The sequence below is a fragment of the Neofelis nebulosa genome, chromosome 6 (assembly GCF_028018385.1).
Source record: "Neofelis nebulosa isolate mNeoNeb1 chromosome 6, mNeoNeb1.pri, whole genome shotgun sequence".
Taxonomy (NCBI): Eukaryota; Metazoa; Chordata; class Mammalia; order Carnivora; family Felidae; genus Neofelis; species Neofelis nebulosa.
The window spans coordinates 131,543,954-131,562,019 of record NC_080787.1 but is presented as its reverse complement, the minus strand read 5'-3'; positions in this window follow the sequence as shown (position 1 = coordinate 131,562,019).

Genomic DNA, 18,066 nt, shown 5'->3' with positions numbered 1-18,066 from the left:
AGGTTAGTGCAATAGGGGCTACTTTTTTTTCTTTTTCTTTTAATCACCAGAATTCCAGGTACTATCTTAGACCAAAGTTCTCTTTTTTTGCGGTAGTTGTTTATTTTCACTTCCGGTTTAATCTTTGTCTCTGCATATATACTTCCTCAAAATAATCTATTGGCACCATTTCTCTTTATTCAGGATTGTTGTGCACCTGCTATGGATCGTTCTAACCTAAGTCCTCGTACATTCTGTTTACATCACCTAGGTGAAAATCAGCATTGGTTCACAGAGGCAGCTGAGTTCACTGCTTTCTCTAATGATGGAAGGAATTCTAGAACCCCATTGGCTCACATTACCTAAGACTGCTTTGGGCTGGTACTAAAAATGTTTCCTCATTTTTGCAAAAGAAAAGCAGAGGTAAATTTGAGAGAGATCAATGGTGAATACCCTTTGACTCCTTCCTAACTTCTCCTGCTGTTATGATATTGGGTTCAAATATTTTCACTTGTCTACACACCACAAGCTTCTGCCCCAAAGATGACCTTTACCAGTTATATTAAACAAACAAAGAAAATCAAATGATAAAGATTCTAAGATCATGTCTGTGATTTTTTTAATGTTTATTTATTTTTGAGAGAGAGAAAGAGAGTGAGAGAGCAAGGGAGGGACAGAGAGAGAAGCAGGCTCTAGTTTCTGAGTTGTCAACACAGAACCTGGCACAGGGCTCAGACTCATGAAATGTGAGATTATGACCTGAGCTGAAGATGGACGCTTAACCGACTGAGACACTCAGGTGCCCCAATCATATCTGTGATTCTTTGGGGGATCCTTAAATGTCACTTATTAAAGTTTGAAATTGATTATTATTTTCTGCTTCTAGTTTACTTTCTATTTTGATCTTTTATTTGAAGATAACATTACATACATAAACATAGAGATCTCAAATGTATGATTTGAAGTGTTTTGTTATATCTTAAGGATATAGAAAATTTCTGCCTTTCAGAAAATTCCTTTGTGACTTTCCAGTCAATACCCATAACTTATATTTTTAGAGCAGTTTTAGGTTTATGGCAAAATTGAGAGGGAGTACAGAGATCTCCCATATATCCCCTGTCCACACACATGCATAACCTCTCCCATTATCTACATTACTCATCGGAGTGGTACGCTTGTTACAATTTATGAACCTACGTTGACACATCACAATGACCCCAAATCCATAGTTTACATTATGGTTCACTCTTGGTGTTGTATAATCTGTGGGATTGAGAAATGTATAATACATGTATCCATCATTATACTATCATACAGATTATTTTTAATGCCCTCAAAGTCTTCTATACTCTAGCTATTCATCCCTTCCCCCAAACCCTGGCAGTCACTGATCTGTTCGTTGTCTCCATAGTTTTGCTTTTTCCAGAATGTCATATAGTTGGAATCATACACTATGGAGCCTTTTCACATTGGCTTATTTTACTTAGTAATATACATTTACATGTCCTTTATCTCTTTTCATGGCTTGGTAGCTCATTTCTTTTTAGTGTTGAATAATATTCCATTATCTAGATGTAGCATAATTTTTTCATCTATTCACCTATGAAGGAGATCTTGGTTGCTTCCAAGTTTTAGGAACTATGAATGATGCTGCTGTTAACATCCTTGTGCAGGTCTCTGTGTGGATGTAAGTTTTCAATTTCTTTGGGTAAATACCAAAGATCGTGATTGCTGGAATATATGGTAAAATTATTTTTAATTTTTTAAGAAACTGCTGGGCTGTCTTACAAAATGGCTGTACTATTTTTCATTCCCTCCAAGAAGGCTGGAGTGTTCCTGCTGCTCCATATCCTCACCAGCATTTGTTGTTGTTTGGGATTTTGTCTATCTAATAGTATGTAGTGGTATTGCACTCTTATTTCAAATTGTGTTTCCTTGAAGGCATAGGATATGGAGCTCATTTTCATATGCTTATTTGCCATCTGTGTACCATCTTTGGTGAGGTGCCCATTATGGTCTTTGATCCAGTTTTTAACTGGATTTATTTCCTTGTTAGGTTTTTAGAGTTCTTTCTATATTTTGGATAATAGTCCTTTGCCAGACATTTGTCTTGCAAATGTCTACCAGTCTGTGGCATATCTTCTAATGCTCTTGACATTATCTTTCACTGAGAAGTTCTTAATTTTAATGAAGCCCACCTTATTAATTATTTCTTTCATGAAATATGCCTTTGGTGTTGTTGATTTCTCTTTTGCATTATTGTTTTCTGGCTGTTTTTTTAAGGATATGCTAGAAACAATTCCTTTATTATTTTTATATATATTATGAATTATTTCTTAATGGTGAACAGGTGTTTAAATTTTAATGAAATCTGAATTATCATCTTTTTATTTTATGGTTAATATTTTGTGTGTCCTTTCTAAGAAATCTTTATCTCAACATCTTGAATATTTTTTACCTACAACTTCTTATAAAACTTTCTAGTTTTTTTTTTTTATGTTGAGTAGTAGGGTTCAATATTCATTTATTTTCATGGATGTATCCAGGTATTGCTGCATAATTTGTTGAAATAACATTCCTTTCCTTAATAAAATACCTTCAGACTTTTGTTGACCATCAATTGACTTTCCCTGTATGAGTCTACTGTGGACTCTATTCTCTTCCATTGATTCATTTATCTCTTCACATTTTGATACCACATTGCTTGGATTGCTGGAGGTCTATGCAAAGTCACTTTCAACTGCATTACTCTTTCCATAAAGATTGTTCCAGTTATTTTAGATTTTTAGCATTTCTATGTAACTATGGGGATAGACATGTCAAAAGAAAAATGAGTTGATATTTTCATTGAGATTGCATTAAACATAGAGATTGGTTTGACATGTTAATAACGTTAAGTCCTCAAATCCATAAACATGAAATATTTATTTATTTATTTAGGTCTTTAACTTCTCTTAGCCATGTTTTTCAGTTTCAGTTTTGCATTAGAGGTTTCCACGTCTTTTCTTAAACTTCTTATTTATTTTTAATATTATTCTACTCTAATTTACATGTTTTATTTGCAATTGTTTGGAGCTAGAAAATAAGGAAACGTTTGACTTTATTGATTTTTTAGAATTCTGTTCTGGTAGGTTCATTTTTAGATTGAGTCTTTTTGTTGTATATTATTTAAAATTTTCTAAATATATAATTTTTAAAATGTCATCTGCAAATAAAGACAGTTTACTTCTGCTTTTGATATTCACACACTTTATTTCTTTTAATTGCTTTATTGCACTTCAGATTTTCAGGACACTCTTGGCAAGGTATGGTGAAATGAAACATCCTTGCCTTCTTCCTGAAATCAGATAGAAAACTTTCATTCTGTTTTCATTATGTATAATGAAAAATCACATACAACATTTGGAGATTTTTCTCAAATGGCTTCTATTCCTGGTTTTCTGCAGTTTGCATCTGACAGAGTGTTGAATATTTTCAAAAAAATGTTAATAGAGGTCACTTGATTTTTCTCCTCTAACAACAAGAATAAAATAAAACCAATAAAATGATATGTCCTTTAGAACTATATCATCTTTCCCTCTGTCCATATCTATATTCCAAATCTTGATTCCTTCAAAGGGAGGAGAGAACCACATATCATTATAGGGAACAATGAGTTCTGGGTTTAGGAGACTGTCAGATTACCCTGCAAAATAGATGTTTAAATATTCACCTCACAGAAGCACCAAAGTCTACCAACTCCAGTTTCTTGCCCATTCTCATCCATTCTAAATTTATTTCAACTCAAATTTCATTTCAGATAAACAGAAAATATTCAGTATGAAGCACAACAATACATAATACAAGTGATTCCTGATACAAACATTTTAGAATGGCTGGAGAAGAGGCTCTAAATGGACTCTCTAGTACTAATTGCCAGAAAACACCACAGAATGGGTTAGCCAAGGGAGCTGCCACCTCTACCACATTCAAAAAGTTGGGAAATCAAATAGTTGCTGTCAACTGCTGCTTTCTTCATTGTACAAGCTGAACTTGGATCTCAGGATCAAATATCTGCTATGAATATTTATTCTAGTTCTATATCAACAAAATGAATGCCAGGTATACACTATCTTCTTTTTCTACCCAAGTCACTCCGTATAAGTCTCACACAAGTGCACCTCATTTGTTTGGTTTTCCAGCATCTGCAGTGTGAGCATGTACACTAATGTGGGAAAGGATATTAAAAAGCTGATCTATCATATCCATTAGAGGAATGCCCTCGAAATCTCCAGACATCCCAACCAAATGAGAAGAGTTTTGTCTGGTGGAAATGTGGGAAAACAGCAAGTCTACCTTCCCTTCATGGATAATTTTTCACCAAGAATCATGCTTTGTGTTTCTAGAGCTTTAGTTGGGAAACATATTTTTCTGTTAAGAATATCTCCTGGTATGTGGTCTAAATTTCAATACAGAGCTATTAATTAGAACTATTATTTTCTGACTAGGGATGTATCTAAGGAATATAATCTAAAAGGTTATAAAATAAACACAGAGAGGTGCCTGGGTGACTCTGGCGGTTAAGCATCTGATTTCGGCCCAGGTCATGATCTCACCATTCCCAAGTTCGAGCCCCACATCAGGCTCTGTGCTGACAGCTCAGAGCCTGGAGCCTATTTCGGATTCTGTGTTTCCCTCTCTGCCTCTGCCCTGCCCCTGCTCGTGCTCTGTCTTTCTCTCTCTCTCTCAAAAATAAACAGTAAAAAAATAAATAAATAAACACAGGGAAAAAAAATCAACCCAGGTAATTCAAAACTAGAACATGAGTAAATAATAGTACTTGTGGTAGGATGAATGATGATATTTGTTATGTTTACCATTTTGCAACAAAACATATGTCTTTTTGTCAAATAGTTCCGACAAAATAGGTCAATCTATAATATCGTTAGACCATATCATTTTGTGGATAGAAGAATATATTCTTTCATTTTTTAAATAAAAAATGGATTATGAAAGTATGGCCTGAGAGCGAATGCATTTTTTATTGTGTTGATTTGCTATTACTTATAAATATACAATGTAGTCTGTCTTCAGAGATTTTACAATAATATCTCAAAGAAAACAAAGTGCTGAAATCATGTGGGATCAGCAAAGGTAGTCAACTTCAACTTCTTTGGAGAGATTTGAAATAAAGTGGAAATACAATTGCTAGATTTTATAAGGCAGAGATATATTAACTTGCCAAACAGACATCTCGATCTTGTGTTTCTCAGGATGAAATTGAGATTATGAAGCTCTTGAGGTAAGAACATTGGTCACAAATCAATAAAACCAATTACAGTCTGTTTTCAACTTCCTTAGATTTGGGACTTTTGCATCACATAATTGTGTCGATGAGCTAAAAAAAAGTGTAAAATTGAGTAGTTTTATTTTGATATATTTTATTTTATGATATAAATAGTATTTCTGTTCTTCAGTAAAACATTTATTGTTATAAGAATTTTATAAAATATGTAGACATATTTCCCAAGAGTTCTAGTTTTTACAAATGGAAAATGGAATAAATGGAGACAGAAATACACTAACAATGCTTGGGAAGAAGAAAAAATGTATAATATATCTTCATTTAGTCTTTTATACTTGTATTCTCTTTTGCTAACAAAATATGCCCGTATTATGCCCAAATATGTCCAAATATGCCATACTAACAAAATGATGGCCATAAAAACTGAGGTTATTCTAGGCACATAAAGTCAAATATTGTTAAACATGTGTTCTTTATTCTGTACTGAAGACTTGAGTGATGTTAGCAGATATTCCTTTCACAAAATAAATATTAAGTTTTGCTTTGCTTTGTTGTTGATGATGTTGCTGTTAAACGCTATTTGGAGAAGTCTTATCTTTTTACCAGTGGTTTCTGTAAAAACTGTTTATCACTATTACTGTGTTATTGGATATTAGGATCTTTTGTTAGCATTAGGGGAACTGAAAAAAAATTCATTCAATATTTGTCTTATTTAAATAGGTGTGAAAGAAGGAAATCTTCACAAATAAATTACAGACCCCAATATTAAAATATCTTCTCTAACTTCTCTGGTCAGTAAAATAATCCTTGCTTCATAATAAACGGAAGAAAAAGGACAGGCAGAGCTACTTTTCATAGGCAGTGTGATTTCCTTTTTAATAATTATAGTTTGGGGTGTCTGGGTGGCTAAGCGTCTGGCTCTTGATTTTGACTCAGGTCATGATCTCACAGTTTGTGGGATCAAGCCCTGCATCGCGTTCTGCTCTGACAGTACGGATCCTGCTTGGAATTCTCTTTCTCCTCTGTCTGTCCTTCTCCCGCTCATGCTCTCTCTCTCAAAATAAATAAATAAACATTAAAAAATAGTTATAGTTTACCACTACCAATTAAGCTATAGTTCTGAAATATTCACTTGCTTCTATGTGTTTCAAATATTAAAAATTTCTCCATCTTACATATCAGAGGGACACCTAGATTTCTATCAAGAAGCAAGAAAAATTGATCTATGTGGAAATGTAAAATATAAGAAAGGGATAATGAGGGAAATTCCTTGGAAGGAAGAAAAGTAAGTAAATATAAGGCCACATGTTTTGTGCTATGTCTCAGTAAACAGAACCTAGATTCAAATAGTGTAAAAACTGATGAGGGGACAAACAAAAAATGATCTCTTTTGTCTCTCAGGGCTTGCCATTAGTCCCCTATATGGTTTAACGTTAATATAATTGACACATTCAACTCTGTAAACACATTTTCCTGCAGATTTCCCTTTTGTTCCCACAACTCACTTGAATGAGTCTAGTAGGAATGGTGGTATTTTTAACTGTTAAACGAAGTATAGGAACTGGTTTTGGTGAGAAGTAACAAAGAGCAAGGATGTGGGTCAAAAGATCGGCATTAGAGGTGTCTTTACTCAGCCTCCCACAGGCATCCTGTTTTCTCAGGGTAAGAAAGGCACTGTTGGTTGTGTCATAGGGCACTGTTTGACTGGAGTCACTACATATTTTAATGGTAAGGTGTGTAGGTGTTGTTTTTCTTTTTTTTTCTCCTTTCTACAGAATGGAGCCAAAGGCCAGGGATTGTTTCTCCATGGAAAGAGGTTGAGATCTTTCACAATCCCTTCATCTTAGAATTAGGCTGTGACGGTAATATTGGCACCATGTTTGAACCTGTCATCCCTTGCTCCATATTGTTCTGTTCCCCCAAAACTGGGTGAGTGTGCAACTCTGAAAGGACAGAGGGATCTTCACGGCTTCATACTATTTAGGCCTGACATGTTGTAAAACAAAGTTGCAGGGGTGGCTGGGTGGCTCAGTCAGTTTCGTGTCTGCCTCTTGATTTCAGTTCAGTTCATCATCTCACGGTTCCTGAGTTCGAGCCCCACAATGGGCTCTGTGTTGACAGTGCAGAGCCTGCTTGAGATTCTCTTTCCCTTTTTCTCTCTGCCCTTCCCCCACTTGTGCTCTCTCTCATGAAAAAAATAAATAAAAAATTTAAAAAAAAACCCAAAATGTTGAATAGTGCAGTAGTATTTTCCTTGAGTTATATGGCTCCACAGCCTGTAATCACTTTGCCTCTCATTTGGTAGCAATTGCAACTTCTGCGAAACAATGTGTTTGAAGACCATATAGAAAGGTATGATTGTAGTATGTGGGACAATATTCAGAAAATCCTGGATTTCCTAGCCCAAATATTAATAGTCTCACAATTTCATCCCTTGTTCTTGCACTGGAGACCACAGAGTGTTATATCCAATATTTATTCTTATTGGGTTCTTGATAACCTTGGCTTTGAGTGGAAGAGAATTAAGTATTATATCAGAGATAACAGGAAATTCAGAAGAAAAGAGAAATAAAGGTACCTTATAAAAGGATGAAAAAAGAAGAAAACATAGTTTTGAAGATTTATTATAAAATACTTATTTGGGCATTGTCAAATTATAAATTATCTTCCAAAGTCTAAATATAGATCTGGTTCTGTAATCAATATTGGAAAGTCAGTTTTAAGATGTCAGATTTTCAGTATTTTATTTCAAAATGGACTTTCAAAATCAAGATCTTAATCTTATAAAGCAAATGCAAAGGCCATGGGGATAAAGTTCAGAAGATGACCTACAAGGATGTCAAAGTGAAATAACTTTTTATTGGTTCAGATACAGAAAAATTACAGCCTCTTTTGTAAAGAATTTTTAATAGCTTAGAGGATACACAAACCATCATGTTCACAAGCCTTGGCCATTTCTATTGTGATTTAAGATCTGGGGACTTTTCTAGCAATTCCAATAGTTCTTTAAATCTGATGCTGCATATAGAGAAAAACATTGCTTTGGGCTGCTTATAAAGTAATAGCTCATGCCTAGATGTCATTAATAAATTATTCTTCTCCTTGTAGTTCTTAAATAAGGCTACTGAAACCTGCTTATTCTACTTCTGAAGTGTCCTCTGTTCCTTTTCAATTTCCCAGGCTAATATCTTATTACACTTTGTTTGAATCACAGAAAGACATTGTTGCTCTCGAACTTTAGTTTCATCATTCCACCTGTAGATATATTATGGAAATATAATCTGAATTTTAGGATTTTTTTCTTTTATTTTTCTTTTTTTAGTTTACATTTTATTTATTTTTATTTTTTAAGTTTTTATTCACATTTCAGTGTAATATTAGTCTCAGGTATACAATGTAGCGATTCCACACATCCATACAACACACTGTGCTCATTACAGTGTAGTTCACTCCTTAATCCCCATCACCTATTTAAACCATCCCCCCACTTACCTCCCCTCTGGTAACCATCAGTTTGTTCTCTATAGTTAAGAGTCTGTTTCTTGGTTTGCCTCTCTCTCTTTTTTTTCTTTTGCTCATTTGTTTTGTTTCTTGAATTCAACATATGAGTGGAATCACACGGTATTTGTCTTTCTCTGGCTGATTTATTTCACTTAGCTTAATACTATCTATCTCGGGGCGCCTGGGTGGCTCAGTCGGTTAAGCGTCCGACTTCAGCTCAGGTCACGATCTCACGGTCTGTGAGTTCGAGCCCCGCATCGGGCTCTGGGCTGATGGCTCAGAGCCTGGAGCCTGCTTCCGATTCTGTGTCTCCCTCTCTCTCTGCCCTTCCCCCATTCATGCTCTGTCTCTCTCTGTCTCAAAAATAAATTAAAAAACGTTAAAAAAAATTTAAAAAAAATACTATCTATCTCTATCCATATTGTTACAAATGGCAAGATTTCATTCTTTTTTATGGCTGAGTAATATTTCACTATATGTGTGTCGATAGATAGATAGATAGATAGATCACATCTTCTTTATCCATTCATCAATTGATAGACATCGGGCCACTTCCATGATTTGTCTATTGTAAATAATGCTCCTATTAACATGGGGATGCACGTATCCCTTTTAATTAGTATTTTTGTACTCTTTGGGTAGATGCCTGGTAGTGCAATTGCTGGATTGTAGGGTAGTTCTGTTTTTAACTTTTTGAGGAATCTCTATACTGTTTTCCAGAGTGGCTGCACCAGTTTACATTCCCACCAGCAGTGCAGGAGGGTTACCCTTTCTCCACATTCTAGCCACCACTTGTTGTTTCTTGTGTTGCTGATGTTAGCCATCCTAACAGGTGTGAGTATTATCTCATTGTAGTTTTTATTTATAGTTCCCTGATTATCAGTGATATTGAGCATCTTTTCATGTGTCTGTTGGCCATTCGGCTCTCTTCTTTGGAAAAATGTCTATTCATGTCTTCTGCCCATTTTTTAATTGGATTATTCATTTTTTGGGTGTTGAATTTGGTAAGTTCTTTATTTATTTTGGATACTAACACTTTATCATATATGTCATTTACAAATATCTTCTGCCATTTCAAATGTTGCCTTTTAGTTTTGTTGATTGTTTCCTTTGCTGTGCAGAAGACTTTTATGTTGATGAAATCCCAACAGTTTATTTTTGCTTTTGTTTCCCTTGCCTCAGGAGACATATCTAGAAAGATGTTACTACAATTGATGTCAAAGACCTTACTGACTATGTTCTGCTCTAGGATTTTTGTGGTTTCTGGTTTCATATTTAGGTCTATAATCCATTTTGAATTTATTTTTGTATATGGTATAAGAAAGTGGTCCAGTTTCATTCTTTTGCATGTTGCTGTCCAGTTTTCCAAACACAATTGTTGAAGAGGCTATCTTTTTCTCACTGGATATTTTTGTCCTGCTTTGTCAAAGACTAATTGTCCACATAGTTGTTGGTTCCTTCCTGGGTTTTCTAGTCTGTTCTGTTGATCTATGTGTCTATTTTTGTTCCAGCACCATACTATTTTGATCACTACAGCTTTATAATATAAATTGAAGTCTGGAATTGTGATGTCTCCAGCTTTGCTTTTCTTTTTCAAGTTTGTTTTGTATATTTGAGTGTCTTGTGATTACATACAAATTTTAGAATTTTTTGTTCTAGCTCTGTGAAAAATACTGTTGGTATTTTGATAGAGATTGCCTTAAATGCGTAGATTGCTTTGGGTAGTTTAGATATTTTAACAATATTTAGTCTTCCAATCCATGAACATGGAATATTTTTTCCATTTATTTATGTCATCTTCAATTTCTTTCATCAGTGTTTTATAATTTTCGGAGTACAAGTCTTTCACCTCAAATAAACAACCTAACCTTACACCTAAAGGAGATAGGGAAAGGACAACAAATGAAGTCAAAAGCCAGCAGAAGGAAGGAAATAATAAAGATTAGAGCAGAAACAAATGGTATAGAAACTAAAAAACCAATAAAACAGATCAATGAATCCAGGGGGCTTTTTCTTTGAAAAAAATTAATAGAATTACTAAACCTCTAGTCAGACTTACCAAAAAGAAAGAATAAAGTACCCAAATAAATTAAATCACAAACAAGAGAGGAGAAATAACAACCAATACCACTATAGAAATACAAACAATTGTAAAAAAGTATTATGAAAAACTGTATGCTAACAAATTGGACAACATTGAAGAAACGGATAAATTTCCAGAAACATGATCATTTCAATAGATGATCATTTCAATTTCATGATCATTTCTAGAAACTATGATCATTTCAATAGATGCAGGAATGGCATCTGACAATGTTCAACATCCATTCATGATAAAAACCTCAACAAAGTAGGTTTAGAGGAAACATACTTCAACATAATAAAGGCCACATATGAAAAACCCACAGCTAATATCATCCTCAGTGGGGAAAAACTGAGAGCTTTTCCCCTATGGTTGGGAAGAAGACCAGGATGTCCACTCTTCCGCCATTTTTCAACATAGTCTAATAGCACAGAGCCTGCCCTGGATTTCCCTCTCTCTCTGACCCTTCCCTGCTTACATGCTTGCTCTCTCTCTCTCTCTCTCTCTCTCAAAAATAAATAGATACACTTAAAAAAAAGAATCAATCCCATTTACAATTGCACCAAAACCAATAAGATAACTAGGATGTTTTTCTTTCAGAATTAAAGACAAGAGAACCAGATATAGGGATGGGAGGAAGAAATACACTCAATGAATATCTTGAACTACAGCTCAGAAAATATGCTTGCTAATTGTATCTAGAGGATGAGGGAAATAAGGTAAGCTACAAGTGAATAGAAAATGAGAGCATTCTCAATGAATACGGAGAAGTCCAGAAAATATGCTGCTTTAGGGATAAAGGAAGTGGAGATATTAAATAAGATGTAACAGTATAACTTAGAATTGGACATGCCTGGGGCGCCTGGGTGGCTCAGCCGGTTAAGCATCCACTTCCCTTCAGGTCATGATCTCTCGGTTCACGAGTTTGAGCCCCGTGTTAGGCTCTGTGCTGACAACTCAGAGCCTGGAGTCTCCTTCAGATTCTATATCACACTCTCTCTCTTTCAAAAATAAATAAACATTAAAAAAATAAGAAAGAAATTTATACGCCTACACAATGGGCATTTGGAACCTTACACTGGAATCCAGGAAAAAGGTACAATTATCTTTGACATTATCACTATCATATTTATATTTAAAATTCTAAAACAGTTTCATTGAGAAAATAACTAGGTTTTAGTGTGATAATATGTGAACCATCTTCTCTACCCCATTTTTATTTAGATGAAGAATATTGACATAAATATGACTCCTCACATTTAAAGTATTGCTTCATTTTTTACTTACTTTTGCTAATGTACAAGACGATTAAAAAAACCTGAAGTGTGAGTGTTTTTATGCCATTGAAAAGGTGAGAAGCTTCATTTAACACTTCTGCTGTAGCCCTTTGGTCACGCCTTGGAAATCAGTCGATTGCTTCTATTGGATAAATTGAATGAGGTTATTTATCTGTTTCCCAACTAAATAAATGACACATTGCCCTAAGTGATATTCTACCATATAAAGTGGTTAAAACAACTTATTTAGGATATTGGACATTACAGTAGTTTCTCTGGGTCAGCAGAACTCAAATTGTTTCAAGAGTTATTGAATTTCATGAAACTCGCATAGTTATCCCCAAAGCAGTATTACTAAACAACCCAATAGAATATTCCCTTTTTTTTCTCACATTCTTTAAACTAAATTTAAAGATAGTGGGACTTTGTATAAACATATTGTATCCCTAGCTACCCTAAACAGAAATTGATTCCACATGGCATAGACAAGTATCTAAATCTCTGTGAATTAGTGAGATATCTGTGATGGAATGCCAAAGAATTCCCGGTGGATCAAGTCAGTGATCATCTGTTGTGTATGCTGAGTTTCAGTCAACTTATTTGTCTAAGAAAGATGAGTTAATTAAGAACATTATAAAATAAATTAAGGTAGAAGATCCTATTAGGAGAGGAATGACTGCACGACTCACTCTGCTTTAATGAAAATATTTTCTACTTGACAGCTGAGTTTGAGCAGAAAATGATAATCTTATAGACAAAGAAGAAATAAATGTGGGTGTGCATTCACATCTGTTTTCTCTTAATTCCCTACAGTACAGTTTTGTTGCTTTGTTATGATAGACTTTGTCATAAAGAAAAACATTTTTGTTCTCAGCTTTCCCACTGCTATGAAATAAAATTAGTTTCTGATAAAGTATAAATATAACTGGCCAGTATTTTTGAGGGTTAAACAAATGTTAGGTTACCATATGTACTCAATTTTTCTTCTTTCCACAAAAAATCTTTCTGAAATTATGAGTGGAGAGAATAGACTATAAATTCCAAAATAATAATATTCATGCAATATGAATGTTGGCTGAAGTGTACGTGTATGTATCACCATCCACTGACTCCTACATCATAATTTCAGGGGACACTGGCAAGGATTTAAGTGGAATTTTTCCTGAAAATGTTATAAGGGAAATGTTGACACAGAACTGGCTGGAGTGTTTAGCCAAGTTTTATGTTAGCAAAAGGTCAGCTTTAGAGATCATGTTTTCTCTCCAGGGAGTGGAGAGTGGGGGAGGGAAATAGATCAAGGTTCCTTCTGAGTGGTAAGAGAGCTATAACACTTTATTTTCATAAGTTTTCTTATATGAAACTTCCACAAACTCCCCTTAAGAAATACAAATTACATACTGCCTCTTCTACTTCAGTTGTTTGGGAAATCTCACAAAATAACAATCCTCCTCCTGAGTGGATAAATCCCTAGCTGACTGTTGTTGAAGAAAGTCTTGGAGGCAGAGATAATCAGCCTCTGGAGAATCCATCAGGGAAAGAAAAACAAAGACAACCTCATAAAGAGTAAATAACATTCCTGATAATATATAAACGTAGCATAGGATTGCAGTCACTTGTCTTAGTTATGGGCACTATAGTTCAGTGGTTCAGAGAGAAGACTCTAGATCATGTCACCTGGCTTTGAATTCTTGTTCTACAATTGACCAGGCTTTGGACCTAGGGCAAAGATGCATGGTTTCTCTGTGTGTCCATTTCCTTATCTGTAAGGTGAAACTAATGATACCTACTTCATTGATGTTTCTGGGGAGACTTAAATGAGTCAACACATAAAATGTGCTCAGAAATAGTGCCTGAGAGGTAGTAGGTGCCTCCTATATGTTACTATAATTATTATTAACTCTGCTGTCTTTGAGCTTCTGGTAGGTCATTACAAATGGTATGTCCATCAAGGGAATAATTGGGGAGAAAATAATGCCTACATTTTTTCTCCAAAATCAAGGAAAAAATAAATCCCTTCCCACCCACAGACTCTTTAATACTTATAAGATAAAGCTAACAGAAGTATATTTAATATTGTATTATTATTAAATATTATTATGTAGAATTATTATATATTACACATACTGCTCCAAAAATTTCTTAGAAAAGTATGTTTTTCTTTATATGCATGTGCCAACTGCTATTAGCTTCACAAGCTATGGTTACAGAGAGGGGAAATATGCCCTGTGTGTATGATGTGAAAGAAGCTGGAATAAGATGCTATAGCCCAATTAATTGGCTTTGTATATGTTGTGTCATCTCACTAGGCATATGGTATTAGCAAGATGATCATATAAGAAGTGCTTCAGTTAACACAGTTGCCAACACACAATAGTAATAATTATGGAAATAAAAAATGAAACTGCTGATTTTTGTTTTTTGCTTTTGCAAGGGAACATGTTTCTATCATTAAGGGTACATATTTAGTATGTAAGCATAGCTTCTGGAATCTGGGAGAGCTAAGATACACAAATATAATAGTAGCAGTATCCCAAAACATTGAAAATCTCAAATAAAACAATAGAGAAAAGATGGACAAGCCACTTCATCCTATCTAATTGGATTTCTTTTGCCAATGGACAGTACTACTTATATTTGAAATATACACCTCCAAGAAGTTTTCTTTTTTTTCTCTAAGAATTTTTCTAACATTTGCATATGTATATACATGCATACCAGAATGAGTTCATATTCTTCATAACCGACTGTGTCTTTATTTTCTAATATCACCATGTCTAATCAGTTTGTTCATGCCAGTACTGACAGTTGTATTTTATTCTTTTTAACAGTTGCATAGCTTTTTTTAAATTTTTTTTTAACATTTATTTTATTTATTTATTTTTTTTGAGACAGAGAGAGAGCATGAACAGGGGAGGGTCAGAGAAAGAGGGAGACACAGAATCTGAAACAGGCGCCAGGCTCTGAGCAGTCAGCACAGAGCCCGACATGGGGCTTGAACTCACGCTCCGCGAGATCATGACCTGAGCCGAAGTCGGACGCTTAACCGACTGAGCCACCCAGGCGCCCCTGCACAGCTTTTTTTAAAATAATTGTTATAATTTAATTGTGTCTCTGTTGGTAAACATCTGTGTTGTTAACAGATTTTTACTATTATAAACCATGGTTTTAATATTCAATACTGGGAAAAACTTCAATGGTTAGTGTATATTAGATAAATGCTCAATAAAGCAAACATCCATGGAAATATCAATTTCCAAAAATGAAAAATGAAAAATTTTACCCACATCATATATGGATATAGATGTGGAGAAATGGAAACTCACATGTACTGGTGGTTGATGTGTAAATTAGGACTTCTCTGGAGAAATTTTCACTGGTAAATTTGAAGGTGTGTGTTTCCTGTGGTTAGCAATTCTTTTCCTACTTACTACAATTCCTGTGTATCTTTAAAAGATCTCCTGAGAATATATCTGAGTAGTTCTTAACCTACAGGTGCTTTGAAAACATATGGGGTGTAGATAATTGCCACAATGATTGAAGGATGCTGCTTATGAGTAGTGGGCAGGGCCAAGAAAGCTAACCATCCAGAAATGCACAGGAAAATCCTATACTACAAAGAATTATTTTGTCCATGATTGTATTTTCTTTCAGATGTCCTACTAGATGCTTACCTAGATGAAATATCTATTTTCAGTAATCTGAGCTCAGACTATAACTCCATTTTACATTTAAAAATAATGTATTATTATAGAGGTCTTAAGTGGCTCAGTCGGTTAAGCATCTGATTTCAGCTCAGGTCATGGTCTCACAGTCCATGAGTTCGATCCCCATGTTTACTTAAATCAAGCAAAATAAAAATAAAGCATTATTTTTGTATGATTAAATATACCCTGAACTTGTTGTTGTTTGGAAATTTACCATGCTGTTTACCATTTGAAACTGCCACTAATAATAGTAAAGCAGGTCACAGTTTTTAAGTCACCAACACAATTGTCCTTTACCAAAGTATATCATAATCATGAATGTTCATTCTAGTGTGACTAAATTTTGGGACTATAATATCTCTTAATAGGAAAACAGATACTTTGTGGTCTTTTAATACCAGATACACTACATACCTATTAAAAGGAATAAATCTAATCTACAAGTATCAATATACATAACTCTCAAAACAATATGGAATGCAAAATACCTTATACATTGATATTACAGTATGGAATAGGTTATATTAAGGTTAAAATATGCTTAACCTTTTTATATCTGTTTACAGAATTATACATATGTGATACATTGTAGAAGCATGTAAGAATTCTAAATACTAAATAATGGCATTCGTTCCTCCTGAGAATGTAGCAGAGAAGAAGCTTGGGGAGTTTCCTACACAGGAGGCCTAAATTCTATCGGAAACATTTCTTAAATTAAACAATGGGTATGGATTTTATATGATTATTTTAAATTTTAATTTATCTGAATTATTTCATAATAACCTTAAAAGTGAAATTATAAAAGGACAAGGAACAAGTATGATGTTAAGTTTCAGTAAGTGTTACTCACTTTAGAGCAAGGTATTTGGAATGAATTCATACAGATTCAAATATAATCCTGTAACTAATATCACACCAGAACTGTTTTAAGTATCAAAATGAATGGATTCTTTTTCTTTTTTTCCAATACTTCCTTCAACCGTACAATTTCAATGTTTGTACTTAGACCATGGTTTTCTTGCACAATGGTTTTCTCTAGTACTTTTGTTTTCTTTTTTTCTCAAAAGAAAGGCAAATAAAAAGAAATACATTTTCTTCATTCAATTAATAGCTTTTTGGTATTTAGTCACCCTATTTGTTAAATGGTTTGGAACGCACTGAATCATTTCTAGGCCTGCTTCCTAATTGTCACACTCCAAATTCTTTTTATTACATGCTCAGATTTAGGTCCACTATACCTAGGATCCCATGTCTCACTCTTTTTTCTCTGTATTATTTCCCTAAATTTTGTTGTTGTTTGCTTTGGCATGAAATTCTGGCTTAAAAATAGTTTTCCCTAAAAACTCAAGGACTTATCTCATTACCTTATAACATCTACTATTAAAAAGCTGTTTCCAATCTCAATTTTGTGCTTTGTAATTATTCTGGTTTTTCTTCTCTGTAGGATTTTATGCTCTTCAATTTTTCCTTGAAATCGTATTAAAATGAGTGCTTACAAAAATTCTACTTGCTGCTTTTTGATTTTTATTCTTTGAAAAGTTGTATCTTTCTCCTGCCTTAGCAATGTTGTTTATGCGATTACTCCCCCATCCCTTTAATTTATTTGATGTCTCCCTCTGGTTGCCCAGTTAGGTGACATTGACTTTCTGAATTGATCTTCCATGACTCCTGCACTATTTTCTCATGCTTTTTATCTCTTCCTCTCCCTCCGCCGCCTCCAACCCCCCACCATTTTTTTGGACCTATTTTCTGGGTTATTTGCTTGGCTTTTTCTCTTAATCTTCATTTAAATGTTTATGTTGGCAGACTTTTCTATGTGATACTGTAGTAACAAATAATTCTAGAATCTTAGTGGCTTACCACAACTATGGTTGGTTTTTGGCTGCTGTTACATGCTGGCTATAGCTGTGTTCTTTGTGTCTTGTTTCCTTTGGGAGACACAGTGAAGATAGAGCTAGTCATCTGGGACCTGCTGTTTTCATGGCAGGAACAATTGTGTATTCATGCAATAGCTATTAAAGTTTCTTCTTAGATGTGGTATACCTCACATTCTATTGCACAAAGTAATTCACAGAAGAAGGCCAAGTCTAACATTATTGCGGTTGGAAACAGACCTGGCAGAGTGTCTTACAGGACTAGGAGAGGATTACAGAAATACTTTGAGTCTATAATGCAGCGATCACTCATTTTTGTCATCTTTCTTTCCTCTGATTGCCTCCTTTGTATATTTTCTTGATT